This window comes from Rhinolophus sinicus, linkage group LG09 (genome assembly GCF_036562045.2).
Source record: "Rhinolophus sinicus isolate RSC01 linkage group LG09, ASM3656204v1, whole genome shotgun sequence".
NCBI classification, from domain to species: Eukaryota; Metazoa; Chordata; class Mammalia; order Chiroptera; family Rhinolophidae; genus Rhinolophus; species Rhinolophus sinicus.
This window is the reverse complement of record NC_133758.1, coordinates 21,204,914-21,218,718: the sequence shown is the minus strand read 5'-3', so window position 1 is coordinate 21,218,718 and position 13,805 is coordinate 21,204,914. Positions and strand designations below refer to the sequence as shown.

The window sequence follows — 13,805 nt, the reverse complement described above, 5'->3', positions numbered from 1 at the left end:
AAGGCCTGCAGAGAAATCCTCAGGCTCAAAGACACAGCAACCAGCCAATAACGACGTTCTGTGCACCTGTGCCTGTTGCAACCATTTTTATCATTTGCCACGCTTCATTGACCGATGGATTTTTTTTTTCAGCTTTGCACTTTTTTTTATTACTATTATTTTTATCTTCATCATTACCTCCGTGCCTCTGATGGCATTTAGATCTGAACCGCCTATGAACCTTCGAGCCCGATTGTGCCATGACAAAAATATTGTCATTTACATTCTGTGCCAAAGTATTATATAAAAACACATCAACAAAAAGGAAATTCAGGAAGCTGGGAGTAAAGATATATAGTCAGCAAAGTGTATAATTTCTGGCATATTACTGCTTAATCCTAACATAATTATTCTCATCCTTTTATTTGATTAACTTCTAATGGTTCCTCTTGGTGTTAAAGGTCCCACTCTGATCATTTGATTTTAGTGTCTGCTATAATTACCGATAATGTTCTTTGCAAGACAATTTAATGATAACCGCATAATGGCCTATATGAAGAAAGCTGCAGGGTTTCAAAGCTTTTGAGTAATATAAAATACATTAGACTAACACAAGCTATCAACATGACAGGGAATGTTTGATTTACACTCAGGACTAGGTTATAGCATGGTGGAATTTTTTTCTTTTCTTTTTTTTTCTTTTGGCTTTTTCTTTTTTGCAGCCGTTTACAATAAATGACAGAACAGTTGGACAATATGCAACTTGCTGATGACAGAAAAAAAATGTATCACAAAGTTTGGAGTGGTGCAGAGGCAGCGAGGGGAGCTCTGGGGGGGCAGTGTGCTTGGAGCACAGCTGGACCAGGAGCTGCGGGCCTGTTCCCCTGGGGACAGTGACCAAATTAGCCTTCCCCTGGGAAGATCAGCCCAGAAGAAATCTCTTTGCTCTTCTCCTGTTGTACCAGGTCCCAGCAATCGAGATTCTCTCTGTCAATCATATTCACCAGGTTTTGGGCAGCCAAAGTTTCATTCAATTAACTATTTTTTGGATCCAAATAATAATAATCATATTTTCAGTTACTCAGTCTCTCCTTTTCCCAAAACAAGAAAACCAGCCTAAAAGCAAAAGAACCATTTTTTCCCAAACCCTAATAGCCAGCAGAGTTGATACCATCTTCCTCCTGGCCTGCCCCCTTGGCGGTATTCGGTATTTGGGAGCCTGGCACATGTGCCTCTTTCGTTTGAAATAAAGTCATCATTCACCACTCTGGCCAAATGCAGCATAATTGATGGTGTGAGTGGATGGAGAAAATTTCCTGTCAGAAAAAAAAGGTTAACCGTGGACATATTACACCAGGGTCTCTGATTCCAGGATAATGGCATTTGGACAAAAGTAGGGCCCCTTCCTTTTTATAGCACTTTATGCCCCATTAGTATGACTGCAAGTCCCAGGACCTGCCTGTTCGGGCACTTAATCAAAAGCAATGGGTTGAAAATCATGTTCCAGCTCTCCTCATATTTGATTCATTCCTCCTAGATAGGAAGAAGTAAAAAACACATTACTAGCATCAAAACAGCACATGCATTATGCGCTAAGCAGTTGAGAAGGCTATCATTGGGTTTTATCCCTTTGGGTACTTGGATGGACAAGTACTTTCCTATTCATCCATTCAGTGGACTGAGGCAGCCATATTTCATTTTTTTTTCTTCCCCTGACAGACAATCCGTTAGTTTTCCACAGATCTCTCTTTTAAAGACACATTCATGTCACTTATTTTAATTGTAGGCTTCAGGCAGCCTAGCCTGGAATGTGTGTTCGCGTACACACACACACACACACACACACACACACACAACTGGAAACCCACTACTTGGATGTAGCTCCTCTGAGAGCCAAATCTAATAATAGGAGAAGAACATTTCTTAGGGGAAGAATTAATTTATACACTTAATTACGCGGGATCCACTTCAAGCTCTCTGCCTTAACGCTCTTCCTTTTGGAGAGAGTTTTTAACTAAATGCCGAGTGTTCTGACAGACCCTGAGGAGAGCCTGCCTCATACAGATGGAGGGGTCTGGCCACGTCCCACCCCCTGCCACTGTGACCCACTCCCCACCTTCCCGGAGGAGGTGTGGGCCTCAGCCGTGGATCTGAGGCTCTCTGCCTGTTAATATTGATTGGGGTCTGCGTGAGAGGGGCTTCGGCTCAGTGAGCTGCTTTCTCTCAGCTCCCACGCTCTCTGGGGCTTCTGAGTGGATTTTCTGCTAGATGGCTCAGCCCCAGCCTAACTGTGAAAAATGAAACTATTTCTTCTATCTGTTCAAAATGGGGCAATGGCCAGGCCCCTCGTCCTTCAGGAGGCCTCTGTCTGAGGAATGGCCTTTTTCCATCTAGAAGATTCATTCTATTCACCAATATCTTGACAAAAAGTAGAGGAAGGACATAAAAAATTATGAAATTGCATGGGATTGGGAGAAAGGTTACCTCTGCTGGATTAATGAGGGAGGAAAGTTATTGTCTGCTTTTGGCATCATCAGAAAAATGGATCGGATACAGGGGTACCATGGGGCCAAACAGGCCAGGAAGGCTGCTGCTGCCAGCTCTGTGGGTTGGTGAGAAGTCCTGGACACCAGGGTTCCCGAAGTGAGTTCTGGCTGAGCACAGAGGGAGCAATTCCCCGTTCCCTGAGAAGAAGTTGAGGCAGAGCTGCAATTGTCCAAACTGGGGAGGGGTAGGGCAGTTCTAGAAATGTGGGCAAATGGAGCAGAGACTCAGGGAGAGGGGAAGCAGCATGTGACCATGGTCTCTTTTTCTGAAAGGGGACCTGCTTCAGCCCCTATGGTATCACCACCCTCTCAGCCTGCCAAGGGGCCTCTCTCCCCTGTTTGGTGAGCCTTCTTAAAATACACACCTGAAACCTAGGATGGGTGAAATAGAACACAAAAGGAACATGTCATCACATTAAGAGGAACTTAGGTTCAATCCTTTAATGACTTCATAGTTTACTTACATTAAGATATGTTGGAAACTATCTTTTTAGGGTCTTATATCCCATTAAATATCAATATAAACTCTACATGCTACAGAGATAATTACTTTTAAACCTTGAGAAAATCTGGAAGAAAATTAAATTGACCATTTATCAAGCCTCAGGAGAGAGAAATGAAAATGATTTTTCTAAGCTTAGAAGCAATATAGAAATCCTCAGAGGAAAAGAGTGACAGATTTGACTACATAAAAGAACAAAACATTACTGTATGTTGAAAAAAAGAGACAAACAAGAGATTGGGAAAATATTTACAACTATTATGACAAGGGTTCATATTTTTATTATTTTAAATGATCATATTATTTGATAAGAAAACACCAAGTCCCAATAATAAGCTAAGAATATAAGCATAATTCGTACCAATAAATACAACCAATAAAGAAGCATACAGAAAAATGTTCAGCTTTACTAGAAGCCAAATAAATGTAAATTTAAAAAAAGAATCATTCCTTCATAAATGAACCTTTTCTTTAAATGAAAATACCTAATATTGACAACAGTGCCCTGAAATTGGTTTCTCTTGTACATTCCTGGTGATCTTGTAAAAAAAAAAAAAAAGGTACATAAAACCCTTTTAGAGAGTAATCCAAAGTTACAAAAATGTTTATACCCTTTGACCCAAGAATCCCACTTCTGGGACTCTGATCTGAGGCAGTACTCCAAAAGATGAAACAACTAACATTTAAAGGTCTCGATTGCAGTGTGGCTTATAACAACACAAACTGAAAACAGCACAACACCAACAAGAGGTGCTTGTGTCACATCCACTCAAGGGAATATTAGTCAGTCTTAAAATGGTAGCCCTGTGGACAAAGATTCTCTTTACTATTCGAGGAAAAAAGTTGTATGCAGAATTGGACGTAAACTATGATTTCTAGCATGTGGAAAACATGCACAAATAAAAAAGATAAAAACACCATAAAAATCACTATACGTATACCTATTAGAATGGATAAGGTTAAACATAACAACTGAGCACACCACGTAATAGCAAGTTTCTGAAGCTATTGGAACTCGTATGTTGCTGGTGAGATGGTGGGATTATGATATGGTACAGCCAGCCTGGAAAACAGTTGGGTAGTTTCTTAGCAAGTTAAACATATACTTATCATCTGACCTAGAAATCCCACTCATAAATATTTATCCAACAAAATGAAAACAGACACCTACCAAAAGCCTGTACATTAATGCATATAGCAGCTTTATTCATAACTGCCAGAAAATGAAAACAACTCAAATATTCATCAATTGGTACATGGATAAACAGACGGTCGTGCATATATACTGTGGAATACGACTCAGCAAGAAAAAAAGAACGAACTACTGATAGACACAACATAGATGAATCCCAAAAGCATATGCCCAGTAAAAGAAACCAGATATAAAAGGCTATGTGTCATATGATTCTATGTACATGACATTCTGGAAAATGCAAAATTATAGAAACAGAAAATAGATCAGTGGTTTCCAGGGGCTTCCTGTGCAGGGAGGGGATTGATACAAAGAAGCACAAGAGAAGTTTTTCTAATGGAATTATTCCATATCTTCATTACGGTGTTATAGGATTGTATGCATTCATCAAATGTGATTTTTTTCCCTGTATATAAATTATACCTCAACCAATCTGACTCCCGCCTCCAAAAAAGCTATCCATAGTTCTGGTAAAATAATGAGATTAAAGGTGATTCTTCTCTTTTCTCCATTTCCCAAAATTTCTAACATAAATTTGAAAAAGAAAATATATGCCTAGATTTGTTGTTGTTGCCACCAGGGAGGGATAATCCATAAACAGGGGCACATTTTTCTAAATTAGTAAAAGACTTCTATTTCAAATAGCCACTGAGAATAAGAAACAATGTGAAAATCCTGTGCAAAATTTGAAATTCCTCCACCCAGGAGGCTGCTCTACCTATTTTTGGATTTTTAATGGAGCTCTGCTTTTCAGCTGGCCTGACTCCAGAGCTCCAATCACGTGACACGTGACAAAGGAACTATATGTGTTCAACAGAAAATAAAAGACTTAGAAGTAGAATTTATCCCAGGAATACAAGGTTGGTTCAACACATGGAAATCTGTCAATATACTAGATACACCATATTAATAGAACAGAGGGCAAACAACACACGATCATCTCAATAGACATATGCAGAGAAAATGCATTTGACAAAATCCAATACCGTTTCATGATAAAAAAAAATACTCAACAAGTTAGGAACAGAAGGGAACTTCCTCAACCCAGTAAAAGGCATCTACAAAAAACCCACAACTAACATGACACTTGATCTTGTAAGACTGAAAGCTTTCCCCCTAAGGTCAAGAACAAGATGAAAATGTCCACTCTTGCCATTTTCTGTTCAACATTGTGCTGGAGGGTTTAGATAGGGCCATTAGGCAAGAAAAAGAAACACAAGTCATCAGATTGTAAAGGAAGAATTAAATCTGTCTCTATTTGCCGATGACATGATCTTGTATATAGACATCCTAATGAATGTACACACACATTATATATATATATGTGTATATATATATATATATATATATATATATATATATATATTATATATATGAATAAATGAGTGATGAAAATGTTCTGGAAGGAGATGGTGGTGAAGGTTCCACAATTTTGTGAATATGCTAAAGACCAATGAATTCTGTATTCTAAAGGGGGGAATTTTGTGATACGTGAATTATTATCTCAATAAAACCAAACAAAAAAAGACTTGGGAAAGAACCTAAAGGAGACCGGGGGCCAATTGCATGTCAATCTCAGTCTGTGGGACTGAAGAATCGAATTGGTGTCCACTCTAGTTTTCTAGCCCTTAGATGCCTGGGGAGCAATGAAGAGGCCATGAGGCAGGCATCTTCCAGGCCACCTCTGGTCGCCTATCTTGGTTTAGATGACCTTTGGCTCTCATCCTAATCCCCACAGCCTATTGCAAACTGCCCCTCTGTGTTTGCACCACTCACAGACACACATTACTGATTGTGCCCTTATTACAAATACTTGGATATACATGTTTTTCCCCTTGATTACAAAGTTTTAAGTGAAAGGACTATTCCCCAAAATGTCAACACAGTGACATGGATGTGGAGGATATGTCTGTTAAATGATAAAAATCGTAAAGTAGGTGCAATTTCGCTTTGGTATCTCCTCCTCCCACAACCAATCCTCAGGGGCTTTCTGAGGGTCCTTGTTCTGCCCCTTGGCATGTCTCCAGGTATTTGAGGGTTCTGGGGGTGAGGAGACAACACAGGGGGAGCTCAGTGGAAGCCATTGTGCTCTCCTCTGTGGCACAGGTCCATTCCAGTGTCTTCTTACTTGAGATGACTGCATTGCACATGATACTGAACACTACAAATGCACTCATTTGTACATGAGCACAAAGAATCTCATTTATTTTTAACTCTCTGAGTTGAGTTGAGGTTGAATAGTTGACAAAACGATATACTTTGCAAAACATTTGATTAAAGTTTAATTAATTTTGATTTTGCAGTTTTCTTCGTTTAGAGCCAATTTTTTTCCCATGTTGCAAAAAAATTGTTACAGACTCTTGCAAAGCGCTCAGGCCCAAAGTATCGTGTTGCCCAAGGCAGGATACTGGACGAGAGGCCCTGTTCTATAGACTTTTTCAGGGAACAGATGGGGAAGTGTGTGGGGGAGCAGGGAGTCTCCTCCTAACCCCTAAAATCTCTTCTCTAAGGTGGTTTGATTACTGCACCCATGGTTTGACTGGGTCTGTCTCTAAATAGGAAGTAGCCCCTGGCCAGCTAACTTCGAGGCCCTCAGTGCCCACCCTGCTGCCATTCCCAGGGCCCTGAGCTGCCCAGCAGTGGTGCAGGTGTGGGGCACACAGGCAGTGACAAAGATTAGGAAAGATCGATGAGCACAGACGTGGATTCATTCTCGACCGCTGGACTAATCAGTTCGTTTTCACAAGCACTTTATTCCCCCGTCATATCAGCCACAAATACCTGCTTTAATGCTCTGGACCAGCCCTGGACCCGTCAAATTGATTATATTGTTTGGTTTGCTTTAGGAGGAGAAATGAAAAAGACCTTTGCCTTCTCCTATAAAAGAAGCTGAAGCAAAAGCAAGTAAAATAACAACCATGGCTTGTTCTAACAGAGTAGAAGAGCCTGTCTGCTGGGTTCAGAGAATACTTTTGAGAAATTAAACGACAGAATCATCCTGAGTCTTGGTTTCTAAACCGCTGGGCTATGATGTCAAGAGGCCTGGAGAGAAGGCTAGGATTTTGCTGGTACCCTGGGAGCACCAGTAGTAGGAAGTGAATCCCTAGGCAAGCTGGTAGCTATGGTTAGAAAGAGGAAGACACCTGGAAAGAAGGCTCCCAGCGGAGAGCGTTAGAACATAAGTATCCCGGGGCAATCACCCAGGATTGCAAAGGGAGGACGTCCTGTGGGCAGTGGGGTGGTACCTTGCAGGAGCTGGTCTATTGGGAGACACGGGTACGTGTTAGCTGGGCTTGGGAGCTGGAATGGGGGCATTCCTTCCTTAAGAACTTGCAGGAGGGTGCCCATGCCATCCAGACCCACCCATCTGGAAGGGACCAAGGCAAACAACTGGTCTGGTTTCCTCTATTTATACAGAGGGGAAACTGGGGCTCAGAGGGCGAAAGTGACTGACCTGAGGCCACAGGGTGAAGTACCAACAAAGCCAGGGCTGGAACTCAGATCTCTTTCATCCCTTCCGGGGCTCTTGCCAGTGCAGCCATTCACGGTACAGGGCCAGTGGGACTCCGCAAGCCAAGTCCGCACACACGGCCCAGCGAAGGTGCAGAGGAGTAGCAGCTCGCCTCTCTCTTCTCCCCTCAAGTCATTCTATCCTCTCCTAGGTTGTCGGTCGTTGATTTTTACCCCCTGGATGGCCCCCAGGAAAAGAACTGCAAGTATGTGAACCAAAGCATTTACACCAGAGGCCTATCCACTTGGGCTCTGCTAAGGACCCCACCAAAGACCCTTGAGAAAGGGGCAGGTTTTCCAGGGGCAAGAAAGCAGGACTAAGGCACCAATTCAGAGCGGGGAGCCAGCTGCCCTGGTGGCTCATCTGAGATACTCATGAGCCTGCCCTACCTACAAGCTCCATTCCAGAAGCAGGAATCCTACAGTCTAGTCCCGGCTGCAGACCAGTTTGTGCCTTTGAGCAGTGACTTTGCATCTCTGCACCTCAATCTCCCACTTTTGAAATGAATGATTCAGAACCGACAGCATCTCATAGCTCTAGAATTACACGGGTCTCCGACTCTAGGGGTTCTCTTTGCTCTTTTATCTTAAAATAAAGGATTCCAAACTCTCTCTTGACCCCATTTCATTATAGCTACTACCTGCCTTCCTCTCCTTCATATGAAACCTTTTTGGAGGAGTTGTTCAAGTCTCTGTCTCTACCTCCTCCTCATTATCTCCTCAGCCCCAGTCGGGCTCCCCTCCCGAGCACTCCGCTGAGACTGTTCTTGCCAGAGCCGCCAATTACTTTCACAGTGCCAAACCCAAAGCCATGTCTCAGTTCTGACCTTCCCCGACTTCTCAGCAGCATGTGATACACTTAATCACTTCTTCCATTTTGAAAAACATCCTTCCCTTGGCTTCTCGAATACCACACTCTCCAGGTTTTTCTGCTGTCTCACCCAGACATTCTTTTTATACTAATTCCTCTTCTTCTGTTCATTACCTTTAAAAATGGGGTCCTTCTGGACTCACGACTTCGCCCTCTTCTCCATCTACACTTTCTCTCTAAGCGTCTCATCCAGTCCAATGGCTTTCAAAACCCACTTGATGTCAAGGGCTACTGAAGCTGTATCTCCAGCTGGAGAAATCACTCCAGACTCACGTATCTGAATATTCACATCTTCCGTCTAGATGAATAGTTAATAGTCGTCTCAAACATCACGCAGCCACAGGTGAATCCTTGATTTTCTCCCTTTAGCTGCTCCTCCAGTTCTCATTTCAATAAACGTTACTGTCTATTCCATGGTTTCCACCAAAGACCTAGACGTTGTCCTGATTCCTCTCTCTCCCTCATCCCTGCATCCAAACCATCAGCAAGGCCTCTTGGCTTTGATATGACTCAAAGCTCACGTAATTGGTCTACTTCTCGCAGCCTCTGCCTCTACCACCCCAGTCTATTCCACTATTACCTCTCCCTGGGCCACTGCAATACCCTGCTCACTGGGCTTCTTGCTTCCTCTCTTGCCCCCTCCAATCCACTCTCCCCACAACTAGAAATCACATCAAGCCACTAGCATGGTATCTCTTAGTTCTTAGAATAAAATCTCCAATCCTTAGCCAGGTTTTCAGTGGGTTACCTGGTCTGGCCCCTGTTTCTGTCTTTGACTTTGTTTTCCACTTGGGCTGAGCTACTGCTGATTTTTGGGCCTTTGTACTGGCCATTACCCTGCTTGTAATGTCCGTCCCCGAAACTGTCACATGGTGGACTTCTGCTTTAGTGTCACATTCTCTGAGATGCCTTCCCTGGCCATGAAAGTGAAATTATTTTTTGCATTATCCTAAGCCTCTGTATATAATTTGCCATTGTCTGACATTTTTGGGTTTATCTGTTCACTTATTGTCTGTACCCTTATTCTTAAAATATAAACTCCCAGCAGGCAGGAATTTTGTCTATTTCATTCATTGCCATATCCCTAGTGTCTAGTTTAGCATCGGACACATGGAAAGTGGGGGCTCAATGCATATTTTTTAATTGAATAAATAAATGAATGAATGATGATCTCTGGGAGTAGAATCCGGAAATCTCTATTTAAAAACCTTCAGCAACTAGGGTTGAGCACTACTGTACAGGAGACCTAATGTATTTCCTGGGTGGACTGAAGCAAGAGTTTTCATTTCTAAAGATTGTGGAGGGCCATGTTCACTCTAAAGGAATCTCTAATGGTGAAATGGCAAGACCTGGGACAAATATTTAAAAGCTATAGGTCAGCATGGCCCTTTGTCCATGTATTCTAGTGGCATAGAAGACTGTTGTCTTTGCTTCCCCATGTTGCTGGCCCTGCCCTGAGCTCAACAGCAGGGAGATAAAGTGCCTCTTGTCTTCCTTGAGAGGAATCAATAGTAAGAATGAGTACTTGGCTCTCTCCAAAAGGTCAACCTGACACCTGATTTCTCAGGCTGCTCTCTTGATCCCTCCTCCCCATTAATGGGGTAGCCTTCTCCTGCCTGGCAGACAACTTTCAAAGAACAAATTTGTAATCCAATTCTGAGAAATATTACGGGGATTAAGATGGTATCTCTGGGTTCGTTTGGTTTGGCCCCTTGAAGGATGGAACATAGGTCCAAAGCAAAGGTCAATGTCTTCCCTGGGAAGGGCATCGATGTGTACAAATATGAAGAGGAATGTAGGCAGAGGGGTGTGTGAGCAGGCAGATGTTCCACGAATGGGAAGGATTCTCTCTGCACGCACACACGTGGCTGTATCTTTAGCCAGTGCTAAAAATAGGCATGCAGAGGCGTGAGGTGTTCACATGTATGATACACACGTGAGTGCATTTGCATGTGTGCTAGACCATGCTTTGCCAGGAGTCTGTAATCAAGTAACCATGAGACTCTAAGAAGTCACTTAAATTTCACATCTGTAAACTGGGACGGTTAACCAAGCCCTATGCATCTTCCATGTTTGTTTCTGGGACTGAATGAGAGGATAGGGCAAATGTTCTTTGTAACTGGAAAGCTCTCAAAATCTTATGCTGCACCTAAGCGCGGCCCACACTTGTGCCTATAGTTTCATGTGACTCTTGCCCATGGGCAAGGGCAGGGAGGAGAATGTGGGGGAATTCCTATGAGGCCTGCTCCTGTTTTACTTAACACTGACCATGCACCTCCCCAAGAAGGGGGCTTCAGTAGGAATAATTCGGGCCTGCAGGGGACAGACCCAACTCCCATGCCCTCCTCTCTGCTCCTTGCACCCACACAGCCTCCCCTAGCAGTTGGGCAGCCTTCCAGCATTGCCACCCCCACCCCTCCCTTCTGGTACCTCAGCCTTTCTGTACAGGGATTTCCCGCTTTAAGAAAACCTGATACACAAAACAGAAGTCACAAGCACAAGCCAGACAATTAACCTGGGGGCGAGGGTTACCAAGCTGGAGGGCTGGGATCCTATGGTTTGGAAAACATCTGGGCCCCCTGGCCCAGGGCCCCACCCCCATTCGGTACCGCCCACCTCTGGCAAACCCGCAGGGAGGAGGCGGATTATCTTTTTTTTTTTTTTTTTTTTTAATGAATAGGACGGGCTGTAGGCGCCTGGCAGGCCCCATCTGTCCGCTGCCCCAACTCAATTTGATTCCCATTCACCCGCCTTTGTTTGCCTCCCTTTTTTGATCAGCAATCTCGTGGGGGGTGGAAGCGCAAAGGCTTAATGTTCTCGACCGCTTCGCAGAGCTACGACCCCTCCCCGCCGCCCATCCCGGCAGCGGGGTTCTGGAGGTGAGTGTCCTCGGCAGCAGAGCCCGGCCGGCCTAGCCAGTCCTCTTCCGTGGGCAGAGGGGAGGCGGGAGAGCCTCGCGGGGAAGGAGTTTGTTTGCGATGTCATTGGGCTAGGATAGCTGCTGTTCCCAGGTCGTATTGAAATGCACTTTCCAGGGTCAGGTACCTTTCTAATGGCAAGCAGAGGGGTGAGTGAGGTGGGAGGGGAAGTTAGATGGGGCCCCAGGGGCTTCTGAGTAGGTGGGGATTACAAATCTGAAGGTGGTCCCCCAGCAAATCATTTTACCTCCTTTTAAATAAAAAAGATAGTATGGCAGCCCCAATTTAAAAATTTGCCTATAATCCACAGCCATAGCAATTACAAATCATTTTGTAATTTGCACACCATTAATGACCAGGGCTCTTTGAAGTTGTCATCTAGAGTGAAAATGGGCCTAAAGCACCTCAGAGCTACAGGGACTTGAGGAAGTGCCACCAGCCCATTTTATAGATGGCATGACCAAGGAAGAAAGAGCCCAGGTCTCTGGACTCCTGGTCAGGTGCTGGCCATTGCAGCTAAGGTCAAGGTTATGGGAAGAAAGAGAGGGTCAAGCAGCCACTGTCCAAGGACCCTACTAGTCTGTGAAGTTTTGAAGGCACAGGTACGGGCTCAGCAGGAACAAAACAGCTCCTGGCCCCCTGGGAGTGGGGTGGAGGCTGGGGGCTCAGTTGTAAAATTCGATACAGCAGTAAAGCTTAGTCTAGAGGCCTCTACTGTGTGGGCCCAGCCAGTTAGAAGTGGGAAGGCACAGATTTAGGTTTTCTTGGTGTAATGACAGGGCTATGCAGCCTGGCATTAGGGGCAAGGCCCATTTCTGCCCTGCCGGAGTCACTAGAGTGTGACTTTCCATCTTTCCTGGGGTGTAATTTTACAGGAGTCACAGTTGGCATGGACCACAGCCAACACCTCAAGACTGTTTGGTTATCCAATAACTACCTCCCAGCAACCTGTCTTCAAGGAGTTCACATCCTCAAAGAAATGGGGCCATAACGGAGGTACAGGCAATGGGCCATGGAAGGAGGAAATAGTTCCAGCTGATGACAACAGGGAAGGTTTGGGGGATAGGGGACCTCTGAGATGGTTTAGGTGAAGGAGATGGGGCTTTGGGGAAGGGAGAGTGGCGATACACATTTGCAGAGAAGCAAGTCAGCAGAAGCCTGAGCTGAGTCAAGTATGTGCTGTGGACAGGTAACTGGGGAAAGGTCTGTGTGGTTGGGCCACAGCAGATACCAAGGGGCTGAGGCAGGTGGCCTGGGGCAGGATGCAGCACCAGTTGGAGCTGCGGTGCTCAACTGGGAGCTGTGGAGTGCTGAGGTGAGGGATAAAAGCATTGCCTGCAAGAAGGTGGTGGTGGTGGGGAGGGGGGGCGGTCCATTTGGGAATCCCAGCATTATCAGGGGCTGAAAGGAAAAATGCCCCTGCATTCACCCTAAGACAGCAGTTTCACATGCTCATGGATAGCTGTGATTGATAAACCAATGCATTGAAGCACTAGCACATCCTTAGGAGATTTGATTATTCTGAATTTTCTCAGCTGATGGATGCTACTCTCAAGTGGAGTTCTTGAAATGTGTGTACATTAAAAGGTGTCCTTCCACTTGAAAAGGTCCCGAGAGTGTCCTCTGAGCCCTGATTGCTCGGAGGAGCCCCCCTGGGCCCTGCCTTTAGGGTGTGTACACCTCCAGGAGACAAGACTCATAGACACAAACAACAGAAAATGTCATGAGACAAATGACCAGGTGCCAAACCTAATATAATCTACAGCCCAAATGCATGCTACAAACAGTGCTGTAGAAATTTGGAAGCAAAATCTCTGTGGGTAGGTTAGCAGGCCAGTGTGTACGGGCAATATAGGATCTGATTAATCCTTAAAGGAGCTGTGGTAATTGGATAGGGAAACGAGTGAACAGCACATGTGCTTCTACTTAATTATTTGTGTTCATCTGCTTATTTATTTTTTATTTTCAGAATTTTAAAAGAAGTACAGAAAAGTACAGAGGATGATATAGCAGAGACTGGTGTGCCCCCCACCTAGAATGGACAGTTATTAATATCATGTCAAATTGGCTTCATTTTGTTAAATAAAAGAATTACAATAGCTGGAATAGAACTGACATCTTCTTTGGTCTCTTCCCAATTCCTCCCCTGTCAATCCCCTTTCTGTGCCCCAGAACCAAACAACCACCATCACGAATTTGATGTGTGTCTGTGAGTCCATTTTAAATACTTTTACAAACATCTGTGTATCTGTGAACAAATGATGGCAGTGTTTGTGTAGGTTTTTAA

General features: G+C 44.2%; 1 long non-coding RNA gene across 1 annotated transcript; it reads left to right on the top strand.

Moving 5' to 3' along the window:
• The first annotated feature begins 11,137 nt into the window (after nt 1-11,137).
• Nucleotides 11,138-13,587, top strand: LOC141573062 (uncharacterized). Its single transcript, XR_012498631.1, has 3 exons — nt 11,138-11,479; nt 12,394-12,514; nt 13,488-13,587. It is a non-coding gene; the product is annotated as an uncharacterized LOC141573062 (long non-coding RNA).
• The last annotated feature ends 218 nt before the right edge of the window (nt 13,588-13,805 follow it).